The sequence below is a fragment of the Sinohyriopsis cumingii genome, chromosome 4 (assembly GCF_028554795.1).
Source record: "Sinohyriopsis cumingii isolate HCF-2022 chromosome 4, ASM2855479v2, whole genome shotgun sequence".
NCBI lineage: Eukaryota > Metazoa > Mollusca > Bivalvia > Unionida > Unionidae > Sinohyriopsis > Sinohyriopsis cumingii.
Window position 1 is genome coordinate 94,427,957 of NC_142964.1, and position 14,530 is coordinate 94,442,486.

Consider the following 14,530-nt stretch of genomic DNA (forward strand, 5'->3'; position numbering starts at 1 on the left):
ACATAGATAGTCCTGTAGCAAACCTCTCGATATCGTCATGAACGCCATCAGCCTAACCTTGGCAGGTTGATAATGATTTAGGCCGACAGTCTAAGTGTAACATCATGTATGGACAATCCGCTGAATACACACTCTCGCCGAGTACCTCACTCTGATGTATATTATTTGACTTTCAAAATAATTTACAAAAAGAAAAAATTGTCAAACGTAAGGTAACAGTTCCGGGTGCTTTTTGTCGTGCAGTGTTGTGTGTTTTAGAAGAAGAGAAAACGTAGTATTTAATGTCCGTGTTTGTTCTAAACATGCTAAATCTGCCTAATTTAATTATTACTAAAGATTCTTCGTGTATGTACATTGACCGTTACTGCTAAATAACCATTACATGGAAAATGAATGACTGCTTCATAAGGTGATTTTTGACTCAAACGAGCGAGACTACATGGTTTAACAGTTACTAAACAAACCACTGCCAATTTTACAAACACTCACGGTTCAAAAATAAAACTTGAAATGTTATTTTTTTTTATCTTGAAAGCATATATGCAATCATATCTGATTACACGATTTAAATAAAAATTGATGTTTGCTAGCTAGGGGAATTCTTTGAAAATACAATCGTGTCAAACGGAGAACTAAGGGGCCGTCCATTTAGTACGTTCGCATGGAGGGAGGCGGGTTAACCCAAATGCATACGCTTGCGTATTGGGGGGGGGGGGTCTACTGATACTGTGCATAAGCATAGGAAACGGGGGAGGGGTGAAACCTCGATAATAATTAGTCTAATATGTAACCTGTTCGACTGGGTTCATTCGGCGTTTGAATTTTAGCGGACACTAGATAAACTTTTTAAAGTTACGCAGCTTATTTCTTTGATGCAGCCAGACATTCAACGTCGGTGGACTCTGTTTCATTGAACACGTTAATATTATTAATCCTCGATCGTTTCTGCGTGGATTAAATATAGACAGTTCCATATAATGGGGGGGGGAGGGTTTCAGGCGTACGTACGCAGGTGGGAGGTGTAAAATGTACGCATGTTTACGGGGGGGGGGGTCAAGCTTTGCCAGTTTTTGCGTACGCACTAAATGGACGGCCCGTAACATGTCTTCTTTTCCTTGCAACTTTTTTAATACTTTATACGGTACGTGTTTCTTGTTATTCGCGGTATATGTGAGCACATGAAGGGCCGTAAAAAGCGATCACGGGCCTTGGGGTAAGAAACACCCGGGCGTGTCCTAGTTCTTGTTCAAAAACAAATTTCTTTTATAAAATTAAAAAATGTTGTTCGGCCTGGGCACCTTTACGGGACATATCCCTGGGTTGCCCCCTCACCATCCACCCACCCCTACTCTTGTCGGCCCTGAGTACATGCAAGAAGAATACACATTGTTTCTATTATTTACTCACATAGTCTTTAAAATTAAGGCGATCCCCTCATTTTTCTCGAGAGATAACTCTGATAGGCATACCAATTAGAAAAATAGGAAAACTAGAAAACCGGGATGAAACAAAATGACTACACTACAGAATATCCACAGAAAGAAAAATGTAGGTGTTGGAAAGAATGATGCGTTTGAAAATATACTCTTCAAACAAGTAGAGAAAGAGAAAAGAAAGAAAACCAAATGTGCACCGTAATCTGGTTAATTTTGTTTTTTTTTTTGGGGGGGGGGGTAAATAAGGAGTAAAGCCTTGCTGAGTGCACGAAACTTGTAATGTCTATCTTTAGTCGGATGTTATCATTCCATACTGAACTGAGTAGAAAATTGTATTATCACAGCCGCTCCGGATCTGGTTAACATTCACGTATGTGTGCTGTACAGGAACTATACTTCATATAATATCCAACAGAAGGAAAATAAAATTACAATTATTGGCAGCCGTGTACGTGTTGCGTGTCTATTTTGGGGGAACATACATGCTTATTCAAAGTCAGCATTGGGAATTCGGCATTTTTACATTAAATTTTTTAAAATAATAATGCGAATTGTGGCAACAAAAACTCTGTCCATTAAGTGGTTGTACTTCTACCTTTTAAGTCGGAATCGGCAGCATGCTCATTTCCCTAGGCATGGACCATTTTATCTTCTCGTGATTGGGGGTAGGGGTACCCGGTATTTTCTTTCGTTCATAGTTCTCTCGAAAGGTTATTTTGCTAATCATTTATGTGCAACAAAGGAAAGCGATTTACTTCTACAGCAAAACGAAGACAAATATTTAAAAGCAAACACAGTAAGAAAAAGAATAAAAATCGCCCCCTCCAAATCAGTCAGCGTGAAGGTTAATTAAACATTAGAGTTGGAATGCAAGCACTTATGCAATCAACACAAAGATTTACCTACTCCATCAAGTACGTACAATGTTTGGTCAGTTATCGACTGGAGGCATATGGTAACAATTTATATTTTTAAAAATATTAAAGCTATTTATCAGGACTATCAGGTTGACACTACAGATTGATAACTTTGGGTTTAGCTTAGAAGACAAGCTGATATGTCACTGCGTTCCAAGACCTAGTTACTGATTTCATATAATCTTAGCGTGAATCACAATATTGTGGGTAATTTTTCATCGCGCACATACACCCCCATCCCCACATCCCGTAGAATTTGTACCCATACCATTTATTAATTTTAGATTCTTATGTTTTTTATTAATAATTTTAAATGTACATTTATTAAAGATTTTAAAAATTCCTGTTTAAATATATGTAAACTTGTAATAGCTTGACACATATTTTCGCAAAATACACAGAGGGAACAAAACCGGCAAAATACGCTAGTTTTGTTTATAAAAGGTAACAAGGCATGACAATGCGGATAAACAATAAAATATCAGCAAAATAACAACATCGGAAAAACCGCGAAATTTCTTAGCTAGGAATAATAGTATGTTTACGGTACATTATAGCTGTCCTTACTCGATGGACACACGGAGACTCTTCAATGTACTTTAAAATAAGTTTCAGTGGAATAGGTCTCGTACATGTGACACAGACAGAGGTTTATCGTGCCCTAAACAAATGTAACAAACTGTCATTTCCTCATAGCATGGCGCCAGTCGCTAATCTAATTACATCTTGAAGTGTCCTTGAACTGAATATAGCTGTCTTCAGGGTATGTCTCCTCTTTATAAACCGATATTTTGTTAAGCCTACTGTTTGAATTCACGTCTTGAAGTGTAATGTGGCCGGCATATGGTCTATTTTCAGACATATACTGCTAAACAGACGATGAAGTTGTTTTGATTTTGAAGAGCGTTCATAGCGCAGTGCGCTTAAGAAATTATATAACCTGGGTTTTTTTGTTTTTGTTTTTGTTTTTTTTTTTGTTTGTTTTTTTTTTATGAATTGATTCGTTTTTCTAATCTTAAGCGAAAAATCACTTGCTATAACAGAAAGTACTTACTGAAAACATTTATCGTGTTTTGTGACATACCTGCAGCGAAACAGACGGACACATTCACTGACTGATAGAGAATCAGGCCGATAGGACGCGTAAGACAGATGAACAAAGACAGCGACAATATCAAAGAATCGAGTATTTGAACAAGACAACTGCAATATATACGCAAGTCTGATGAGATGCAATACAAATTTTAACGTTGAGAAGTGCATATATTTGGTATCGAAGTAGATAATATTCAAAGCAGTGAAAGCATTGGAATCAGGGGAAAAAAATTAACTTACTTTGTTGATAGTCAGCATAAGGTGTTATGTGCAAGTCGCTCAGATTGTCCAAGTCCGACAGACTGGTTTCGATCACTGAAAGACTGATTGAATCCAGTACTCACTATCGTAAGTTTCTGGTTGATGCATCTAAAACTCCCAAGGACATGGTTTTATACCATAGATCGGATTCCAACAATCATTCCTCGTGATGATTGACATTTAATCCTTAATTGAATAACACAATATATAACCTATTCTAACAGTAAGTACGGATATACCCTTAGTCTTTAATCCGTTGATTACTTTATGGCGGGATATTCGTGTCAATGCTATCCACTCATGAAGTGCTCACATGACGAATAGTAGATGTCAATGTAAGAGAGTGATACAATAACTTTTAACAGTGTTTTGAGCTTTGCTTTATTGTCCTATACACTGGCTTGAAAATAGGAGTAACATTTTAAATACAATAGTTTGTGTACATAGGTAAAGGTGGACCACACCGTTACAGATGTTACCGATATGCGTATCCGCTACACCTTTTATGATAGTTCTTCGTTATCAATCTTATCCAAAGATCCGTTTGAATTTTTTCACCTTGAATGTTCTTAGCCCTTAGTGTACGTCCTTTTTTCTCTTTCTTTCATTCTCCGAATAAACTATGTCTACTGCAACATTTTTGTAAACCTTTAACATAGTGAGAAAGCAAGCCAGCAACATATTTTACCTAAAATGATTGGCTGACGATATTTGCATGTCAGTTGTTGATGTTTCAGTCAATTACAATTTGTATTGGTCGATGTTGATTGGACGATAATCGACTTGTGTGGATTTCGTAATAATAGTATTACTATAATGTCAACAAAGATATAATCGATTTTGACGTATTAAGACAAAATACGAACAACGAGGGTACGCAAATTACAGCCTCGAGTCTTTCCCTGCAGTAATTAGTAGTTCCTCGTTTTTAAGTCTGTATCACCGACAAAGAACAAGAGCTCACACAGATAACTCAAACTAGTCCATATTCCTCAGAGTTTAAACATTTTATGGTCATATAGATGATGTAGCCATTATGATTCAGACACAAGTTCTCAACTTTATGTGCAACCCTTCCCTTGCATAAAATTATAAAGACACATATCAATAAAGACACGTATCAATAAAGACGCATATCAATAAAGACACGTATCAATAAAGACGCATATCAATAAAGACACGTATCAATAAAGATGCATATCAATAAAGACACATATCAAAATAAAATAATAAATGTGATACAGAGAGAGAGAGAGAGAGAGCTTGAGCTTTTAAAAAAGTTCAGTCATATTGCTATGATGTCTGCGTTGTGGCAGTTTATAGTGATGTCTAGCACTGGGTTATCATACCACAGACATGTAGCATCATGTCCCACCCTGTCACATTATCCTGACACCAGGCCGACCAGTCCTAACACTAGCCTCTTAATGCCGAACGCCTAGCGAGTCAGCTGTTAGTACCATTTTTTTTTATACGTCTTTGGTATGACTCAGCCGGGGTTCGAACCCTCGACCTCCTGCAACCGAGGCGGACGCTCTAACCACTAGACCACCGGGGCGGTCTGAGAGAGAGAGAGACAGAGAGAGAGACAGAGACAGAGATATGAATTATCCAAAATGCTTAAAACTTAAGGATATGAAACTATTGCACTACTTTCCTCATTAAAGACTGTCCTGTTTCAAATTATACATATTACACAAATGCAGCGAATTTTCATCCGACTTGTCTAGGTCGGTAATTATCTTGTTAATATTTAATTTCTGGAATAATGAACTTGTAAATAATAGTCCTTTCACGATGCATTTAATATTTCAGTTTTAGAGTCAGTGGTCTGTGTATTTTATCGATTCAACCACTGACTTTTGTTGCCGGTTTTCAATTAAGTGTTATATTGTACATGTTACTTAAAACTATGCCACATTATTTAGAAGAGAAAAAAATCTGTGCGAGATGATGTCATTTATATATATATATATATATATATATATATATATATATATATATATATATATATATATATATATATATATATATATATATATATATATATATATATATATATATATATATATATATATATATATATAGATAGATAGATAGATAGATAGATAGATATACGGAGAAAATGAGACATGGACAGAAATACATTTATTTAACAGCTGTATACATACATTCAGATAGACATACATACATACATAGATGCACTGATACACATGCAATTACGTAGTTTGAATACCATTTAAACTCACAGAGTTACAGAAATGTCAATTGTAATGCTAGACTCATACTTAATTTGACATTGTTGGACATTACAAACAACGTATTTATTAATTATTATGTGCTACGTAACCGTTTAATTGACTAAGCGCTTTACATGGCAAACATCCTAGTATTACTCGTATTGATTTTTGTATAACCTGATTCATTGTTCTAATGCCAATAATTGGGGTTATGCGTTGTAGATGAATTGTATAGACTTATATCCGTCTCAAGTCAATCATGACCTAAAAGCAATCACTTGTCGAAACAGCCATAGTTGTTTTTGTTTTTGTGGTGTGTTTGTATTATAACGGGTGGGATAGCCATCCCATGGCACCGTAAAAATATATAATGTAAATACCACAAACATCTATCATTCATACATTAAAAATTAATATAATTATCATCATTTTACAAGGATATACTAGAGTTTATGTACATGACAGACAGGCGGACAGATAAAAATAAACCCCATTTAAGTATCATACATGCAAATAGTTGTTTAAATTGTACAGATGAAGACTGCTTTGAACGAATTAATATTAAATATAACCACGATACCATCATTCCGCTAAGTTACACTGTATAACTGGTGTAGAGATGCAAGTTTTCTTTGAATGTATGCCAACAACAGTTTTTAAAAGCTTTATTTTATACATTATAAATTAAAGACACGCAAAGTTATTTATTGTGTTCTTTTCAAGGCTGTCTCCTCATTTTACATTCAAGTATGTGTTTGCTCTCTTCAAAAGGAAAATGAAATCTTGGCTGATATATAATTAAAAAAATGTAAAATATCTGTAAGTAATCATGTATACTCCCTATGTATATGTACGTTATCATGTATACTCCCTATGCATATGTACGTTATCATGTATACTCCCTATGTATATGTACGTTACCATGTATACTCACTAACTACATGAACGTTACCATGTATACTATCTGCGTACATGTAAGTCATCATGTATACTCCCTACGTATATGTACATTACCATGTATACTCACTAACTACATGAAAGTTACCATGTATAGTCTCGAAGTACATGTAAGTACACCATGTATACTCTCTGAGTGCATGCAAGTTACCATGTATACTCTGAGTACATGTAAGTTACCATTTATACCTTCTAAGTACATGTAATTTACCATGTATACTCTCCACGTACATGTAAGTACACCATGTAAACTCTCTGAGTACATGCAAGTTACCATGTATATTCTGAGTACATGTAAGTTACCATTTATACCTTCTAAGTACATGTAATTTACCATGTATACTCTCACGTACATGTAAGCACCCATGTATACTCTCTGAGTACATGTAAGTTATCATGTATACTCTCTAAACACATTTAAGTTGCCATGAATACTCTACGTATATGCAAGTTAACAAGTATACTCTCTAAGTGCATGCAAGTCACGTTGGATACTCTTTACTTATATCTAATTTGCCATTTATACTCTCAAAGTACATGTAGGTTACGGCCTATACTCTCTAGATATATGCAAGTTACTATGTATACTCTTTAAGTACATGTAATTTACCATGTATATTCTCTACGTACAGTAAGACACCACGTATGCTCTCTACGTACATGTAAAGTTGCTACATATACTCTTTTCTTATATACAAGTTACCAAGTATATGGCATACGTAAGTAACCATATATACTCTCTACGTACACAGGCTTTATAAGGTTTCAGAAAACACTCTTGTGTACAATTTTGTCTACAAATAATATTCTGGCAAAGAATGACATCCCTTAAATAAAAAATGTCCCTTAAGAATTCCTTTTAATTTTTATTGGGGGATGGGGGAATAATTTTCATGAATCGATTATGATTGCACTCATATACATAATTTAATTTAAACCTGCGAAAAAGAAAAATTTTTAATATTAGAGTGCAGAAAATCTGACATGACGCTGAATTTCATCCTGTCGCGTTCTAAACAACTATTATCGTAAACTGATCCGAAGTCCCGAGTTTTTGACAAAACATTGAAAGAAAGTATTATAATAGGCTTTTGGTCGAACTGACATTCAACAGACACATGACATAGAAACATTATCGAGAAACTTCAAAAAGTAAACAACAAATATTGAATGAGACTGGTTAGATCAATGTCTGCTTTAACTAGACTTAAATATGTAGAAAAACACAAAAATGCACGCTTAGCTGAATCTCCATTTTCAGTATAAAAAAAAAATATTGTATGTAGGGAGTAAGTAAAATCAAGTGACCAGAAATAAACTTATGCCCCTCACAGTATCGAAACGAACACCCAAAGTTTCCCTGCCATATTTTAACTACAATCTCCATGGAAACAATGTACGATTAATATTCACTTCCGTCTTACACTAGAGCATATTTAGTAAGTTGCAACAGGTAAATTTAGAAGCCCTGTTCAATTTAGTTCTTTTTGATTTAATGTCAAATCCACATCATGTTGTATTCACAACTTGGACATTTTAATCTATTTGCCTTTCCATGTTGTATTGTGCGACACAATTACACATCTGGATTCTCTAACAACATGAACATTTATATCAACAACATGGAATGATAACGAAAGGAGCACGTCTTTTCTGTTCGTAATTTTAAGATTTAATTTGTGCGGCTTATTTAGGTGCAGACATGAATTTAAGTTTTAATTTTTCTACTTGCTATGATCCCATGGACGAAACATGCTATTATCCTTGTTATTATCCCATGGACGAAACATGCTATTATCCTTGCTATTATCCCATGGACGAAACATGCTATTATCCTTGCTATTATCCCATAGACGAAATATGCTATTATCCTTGCTATTAAGATGGACGAAATTTGTTATTATCTCATGGAGGAAGAAGATTTGGTGCAGAAAGCAGAATCTGAACTAAGAATTTCAGAGTACTCTTCAACTAGGTAAAGTATCATGGCATAACAAGAAATGTGTGTGTGTGTGTGTGTGTGTGTGTGTGTGTGTGTGTGTGTGTGATTAAACGAAATATGAGATACTTTGTACGTATGAGCATTTTCATGTCTAAATGAAATAGACAACGAATCATTTTACCTTCATTTTCACACGAATCTGTTCTTTTACTCAATTTTTGAGGGTGGGGGTGGTAGATTCGAAACTAATGATAGTAATATCACCTCAGAAATAACATGTGACGAGCTAACCTACTGTTGTATCCCAGAGTTCTTTTTCCACTAAAATAGTAAGCGTTCATGTAATCATATTTTATTTTTTAGTTGAAGCAAAAAACTGATCGTTTCAAACCAATAACTGCTATTGCAATGTTGGTTTTATGTTTTAATTTTGGTTTCACGTTTCAATGTTGGTTTCATGTTTCAATTTTGGTTTCACATTTCAATGTTCGTTTCACGTTGCAATTTCGGTTTCACATTTCAAAACATGCAGACAGTCCTCCTGCATGAGGTTTTTGCAGATGAAAACCATTTGTCGATAGAATGAAATAAATCAGTGCAATCAATCAAAACACCTAGACAAAAAAGTTTGTTCCCACGATGAATCAAGAGAACAATGATTTATTAAGTGCATGTGACGCAATGCGTGTAAACCAGTTAACTGATTGTAAATTGTATTTAATCATAATAAATGAGAAAATTCTACACGTGCTCTTATCGTTAATTTGTTTTGTTTTTTTAAAGTAAATCAAAACTAATCACTATGGGATTCGATATTAAAACTAATCTAAAGGTTACACTGTTTGGATTGGTCATACTAATATTTCCATTCACGTAATAAATAGTTTGATCGAGTGAATGCGCATGAGTACAACTTTACAAAGGATTATGCCTGTACTTCCTACCTACCTATCATCTATCTATCTATTTTTTTATATATATATATATATATATATATATATATATATATATATATATATATATATATATATATATATATATATATATATATATATATATATATATATATATAGCATAAAATTATGTGTCTCTTTTCTTTCAAACACAAACAAAACCAGAATGAATATTCATACTCTTTCTGAACGGTCTGTATTAAACTGGAGTCTTCCCATGTAACATCCTATGCCATCATCGTCGTTATTTGATTGGTTCATCCCGTCTCATTGCAACCAGCGATCAGAAAAGTGAATGGATCTGTTTATCTGCTCCCTGCCTCGGACATTACTGGTCCTTTACGTTTAGTGAGGTGTAGGTTATTATTCTTTTAGCTTATGCAATATACAGAACGATTGCACCATTCGCTAGACTAGGATGTATATTCCAAATGGGAATATTGATCTCATTAGTCAAAGGCCTATGTACAGCCATTTGTGACTCAATTTATACGAGCGGCCGTTCTTTTTCGGTATCACTAAAACACACTAAAGAAACATATTTGACTTTTCAAAGGTTTACAGCATATACACATGTCATATGATCACAGTAATTTAGGTGTTTGATAAGTCATATCATACAATCACAGTCATTCATTTGTTTGATAAATAATATGTTGGGAGTGATCTGAGTCCAAGAATACAAGTCTGTTATGGTTTGTTATTTTCTTTCGTTTTTCTTTTCTTTCCATTTTTATCGCCTCACAGTTCGTTGTCGAGCTAATGCCAGTATGTCGTCACTTTAAATCCTGGCACCGTCCATTGCTTTATGGACACGTCCCATTGTTTTGTTGACTCGTCTCATAGCTTTATGTACTCATCCCATTGCTTTGTTGACTCGTCCAGACATGGCTGCGAATACTAGCATTATTTCTGCAGGTAATAATTACAATGGGATGACTGGACATAACATTAGGTATATAGATCACAGTAATTCAAAGAATATTTCAACAACAAAAAAAAACTGGTTATCTCTGTCAATAACGTTATAATTTCGGGGTGGGGGGGCGCTAAATAATCAGTACGATTTTTTACTTCACATAATTATTTGTGTTATTGATACGTTGTTGATATATCTGTTCATGTGAATATAGTGTCATTTTATCTTTTATTGAATTATGAGTTTTAAGCTGCAAATAAAGTTTACAGTACCTGTATTAGGAAAGTTTGAATATCCGTAAAATATGGAGTCCACTCAACTTCGATTTTAAAAAAAATCGAAGAAATAATAAATTGGAGACCAAAAACTATAATATAAATATAAAAATAAGTAAAATAAAACTGGATATGGAAACCACAAAGATTGACTTTGTCTTGGCAATAAAATACTCCTACTTATTTTTATAACCACGTTACAACATAGAGAGTATAGCATATATTATAAACTCTGAGTCCACAACGTACAAGCAGAGGGCTGTACCGTTCATGCAGTCTAAACTGGGGTTTTGTCGAGAAATCGTATACTTATTGTGATATGATTGGCTGTTAGATATAGGAAACTATGTGAAAAAGTGACCATCTGGGCAAGCTTATCACCCAATTTGACCACATATGTTTCTGGTTATAGAAGAAGACAAGTTAGCCTACGACAGTGATTTCATTTTTTGGGAAATCAATATTTGTGGTTTTGTAAAAAATAAATTCTAGTACATATTCTTGGGTACTTAAACTCGTGCATTTCGCTCTGACAATTTTTGAACAATTATATTTCATTCGTTTAATTATTTAATCGAATATACACACCCAAAACAAAGAATGTAAAAAGAACAAAAGTATGCCGACACAAAATATTCGTCGCTTTAAGTTAAATAATCTTAACGCAAGAATGAGAACACATAAAACCAAATACCAAAATCAATCACTTACAATACGTGTTCAACATCTAAAAGTGCACCCATCAAACAAATGCAAGGAACAATCAATTACAGTAAGTGCTCAACATCAAAAAGTGCACATATCAAACAAATGCCAAGATCAATCAATTACAGGAATTGCTCAACTTCAGAATGGTTGCTGTTGCTCTTGCTGTGTTACTAAACCTTGTTTGAAATGGTTAGATAACATTGTTACACCTACTCGACCAATCATAACTCATATGAAGCATACGTTATGCACTGGCGACTGACCGGTTTTGAACTTTGACCTTTAACACGTCAAATTTCTCCCCTCCCTCCCCCCCCCCCCCCGCCCGTCCCCGTTGACGCTGAAGAGTACCAACGGTATACTCATATGCAAATGAATCGACACTAGTATATTCGAGCTTCGAAAAACAAGTTTCTGGATCAATTCCTTTTGTTCGAATTCTTCTTTTGACAACTCCAACTGAGAACTACCCGTCATGGAGAATGTAACTCTACTTCAAAAACATCATGCTGAGGTCAGTGAAAGTGTAAATAGAATTTCAACACTGCAAAATAAATCTTGTAATCCGGACATTGTTATCAGTCCCCTACAAATATAAGGCATTTACTGCTGAAGCCATTAACACTTCTTGTCAATAGGTAATTCACTTCAATAAATTGACAAAGCAATGGAAACTAGCTAGTGTAGTGTCACGGCCAGTCTCTACTAATCATTGATACTTAGTGTCAACATTAAGAAAAGACGATCAGCGAATCCACAAATCGCTGCAATGTCCGATTTTTATTTTTTTTATTTTTTATTTTTATTTTATTTTTGCGGATTTTATCTCATTTCATGCAGTCACTAACAACATAGTATGTACTGTTTACTAATGCAGAAATTGAATATTGACTAGATTTTGGATTTTTCTGTATAAAACAAAATCGACCCGATACATCTCATCGCCATCTTGGAGTGGAGTTACCTGAGCAGATGGTTCAAGGTCCAATCGCACTTGTTAGTTAAGTATGCTTCAATGAGTAAAAGGCACACGAGGAAGCGCATGTACTACTTATCTAAAGATGATGTAAGCAAAATATATTTCACTTATATTCGTCACACTCAAGAATACTGAGCTGAAATTGCACTAATTTTCCAACCATCTTTACACAATGTGTTTATTGTTCATTCCATATTTTGAGGAAAAGTACCATAGGTTCATCGTTTTATTAGAGTTCTAAAAGTAATGAATTTGCAATAGATTAACTTGTGTTCCATTTATCGAACTGTATAACCTGTTTTTCAAATTATTTCAACATCCATGTAGTTAAGTTTAAACTTGTTAGTGTTCCATTGGAGTATTGAGTGTGATATTGCCTTAAATTGCAATTACAATGAGAAACATTATATCATCTATGACTGATGTACACGCATGAAAAGTGAAATACTATGTTGCGTATTGCAACTTGAGTGAAATAAAGACTTTTTCATTGTCATTGTCTAATGACTATGTCACTTGATGAGTCATCCTGGTCAGATACTTAGATCACCAGGTCAAAGTTGTATTAGCGCAAATTAGCATGGTCTGCTTTGCTTGTATTATTTGGCTGAATGAATGTGCAAAGTGAGTGTTTCGAAATTCTATTTGACAATTCTTTTTATATAAATCACATAAATCGGGTACGGTTTAGCATGGTAACGTTTTGACTTTTTGGTATATTTTATTCCTAAATGAGTACGTTTCGACTTGGATACATTTTGGCATTTATATATACGTTTTGACTTGGGTAAGTTTCACTTTAGGTACGGTTGCACTTGCCACGTTTCGCTCAACCTATGTTTTAACTTGGATTTGGCTAGAAATCTTTCTAACCATGAACAAAATATTCTCGGAAATTATTAGCACATGTTCTTTGATTTATTTCACCTAAACTTAATAATGACCGTCATGCATCTAAATTATGTTCAGTACGTTCAAATCTACTGGTTCACCATATGGAGTAAGATTGAGAACTGTTGTTGTTAACCGGATTCAAAATATTCTGCTAAAATAAACATCAGCCGATGAAGGCTCGTTTTTCCGTAGGGCTAAGACATAAACAATCTCCTGCAAAAGTTAATTTATTCATAAACTGACCCATGTCCATCAGTTTGGTCTAATTTAAATATCTGAGTGCCTCCGAATTTCCGAACTTCTTAAAAGCTATATTTTGTTCGCATGTAAATTTTATCCAAAAAATTTGATTTAGCGAAAAAAATTAGCATAAAGGAAACTACACGTTTGTCTATTTTCAATCTCTTAATTTTACGACTACAAAATTCTAAAATAATTTATTAAATCAAGCTTCTATTTATGTTGGAAGATTTAGTAAGAAAAAAAGCAGATGAATAGATTTACGTGAAATAAATAATTTTATCAAATTATTTTTCCAATAACCGACCAGTGTCTAGTATCCCAAATAATGAATAACTTGTTTACTTTATTAGTTTTTTTGCATGATTAAATTGTGCCATATCATCTAAATTAAAGAAAAATATAGACTTAATGATCTAAATGTACACATCAAGTTTGGGACATTTTTCATCTCAGAATATTTTATTTCCCATCCATTATGCTTTTCGTTTAGAGACAATACCGTGCAATTCTGAGACCAAGGCAAAGTCTTTAAAAGCCTGCATTATGAACCTATGAGACTGGCGAGTCAACTAGTAATAGAAAAGACATTACAAGTCTGCCCTATGAACTTAAGAGATTTTGGCGAACCGACAATTAATATTGAAATGGGTAGCACACTTTTTTGGTTTAATGGAAGGTCATTATCTGTATCATGACCTAATTTAAATCCCA

At 34.2% G+C, this 14,530-nt stretch overlaps 1 protein-coding gene across 3 annotated transcripts in view; it reads right to left on the reverse strand.

Moving 5' to 3' along the window:
* The window catches only part of LOC149801698 (uncharacterized), a 32,649-nt gene that overhangs the window by 14,646 nt on the left and 3,473 nt on the right, over positions 1-14,530 (reverse strand). Inside the window, exon 1 of one of the 3 annotated variants that reach the window (XM_089955967.1) lies at positions 9,982-10,219. The exons of 1 other annotated variant lie outside the window; for it this stretch is intronic. The gene's annotated coding sequence lies outside the window, so the exon portion shown is untranslated. Of the gene's footprint in view, positions 1-3,688; positions 4,302-9,981; positions 10,220-14,530 lie in introns of those variants that run through there. One more of the 3 variants, XM_089955964.1, reaches the window with a different exon arrangement.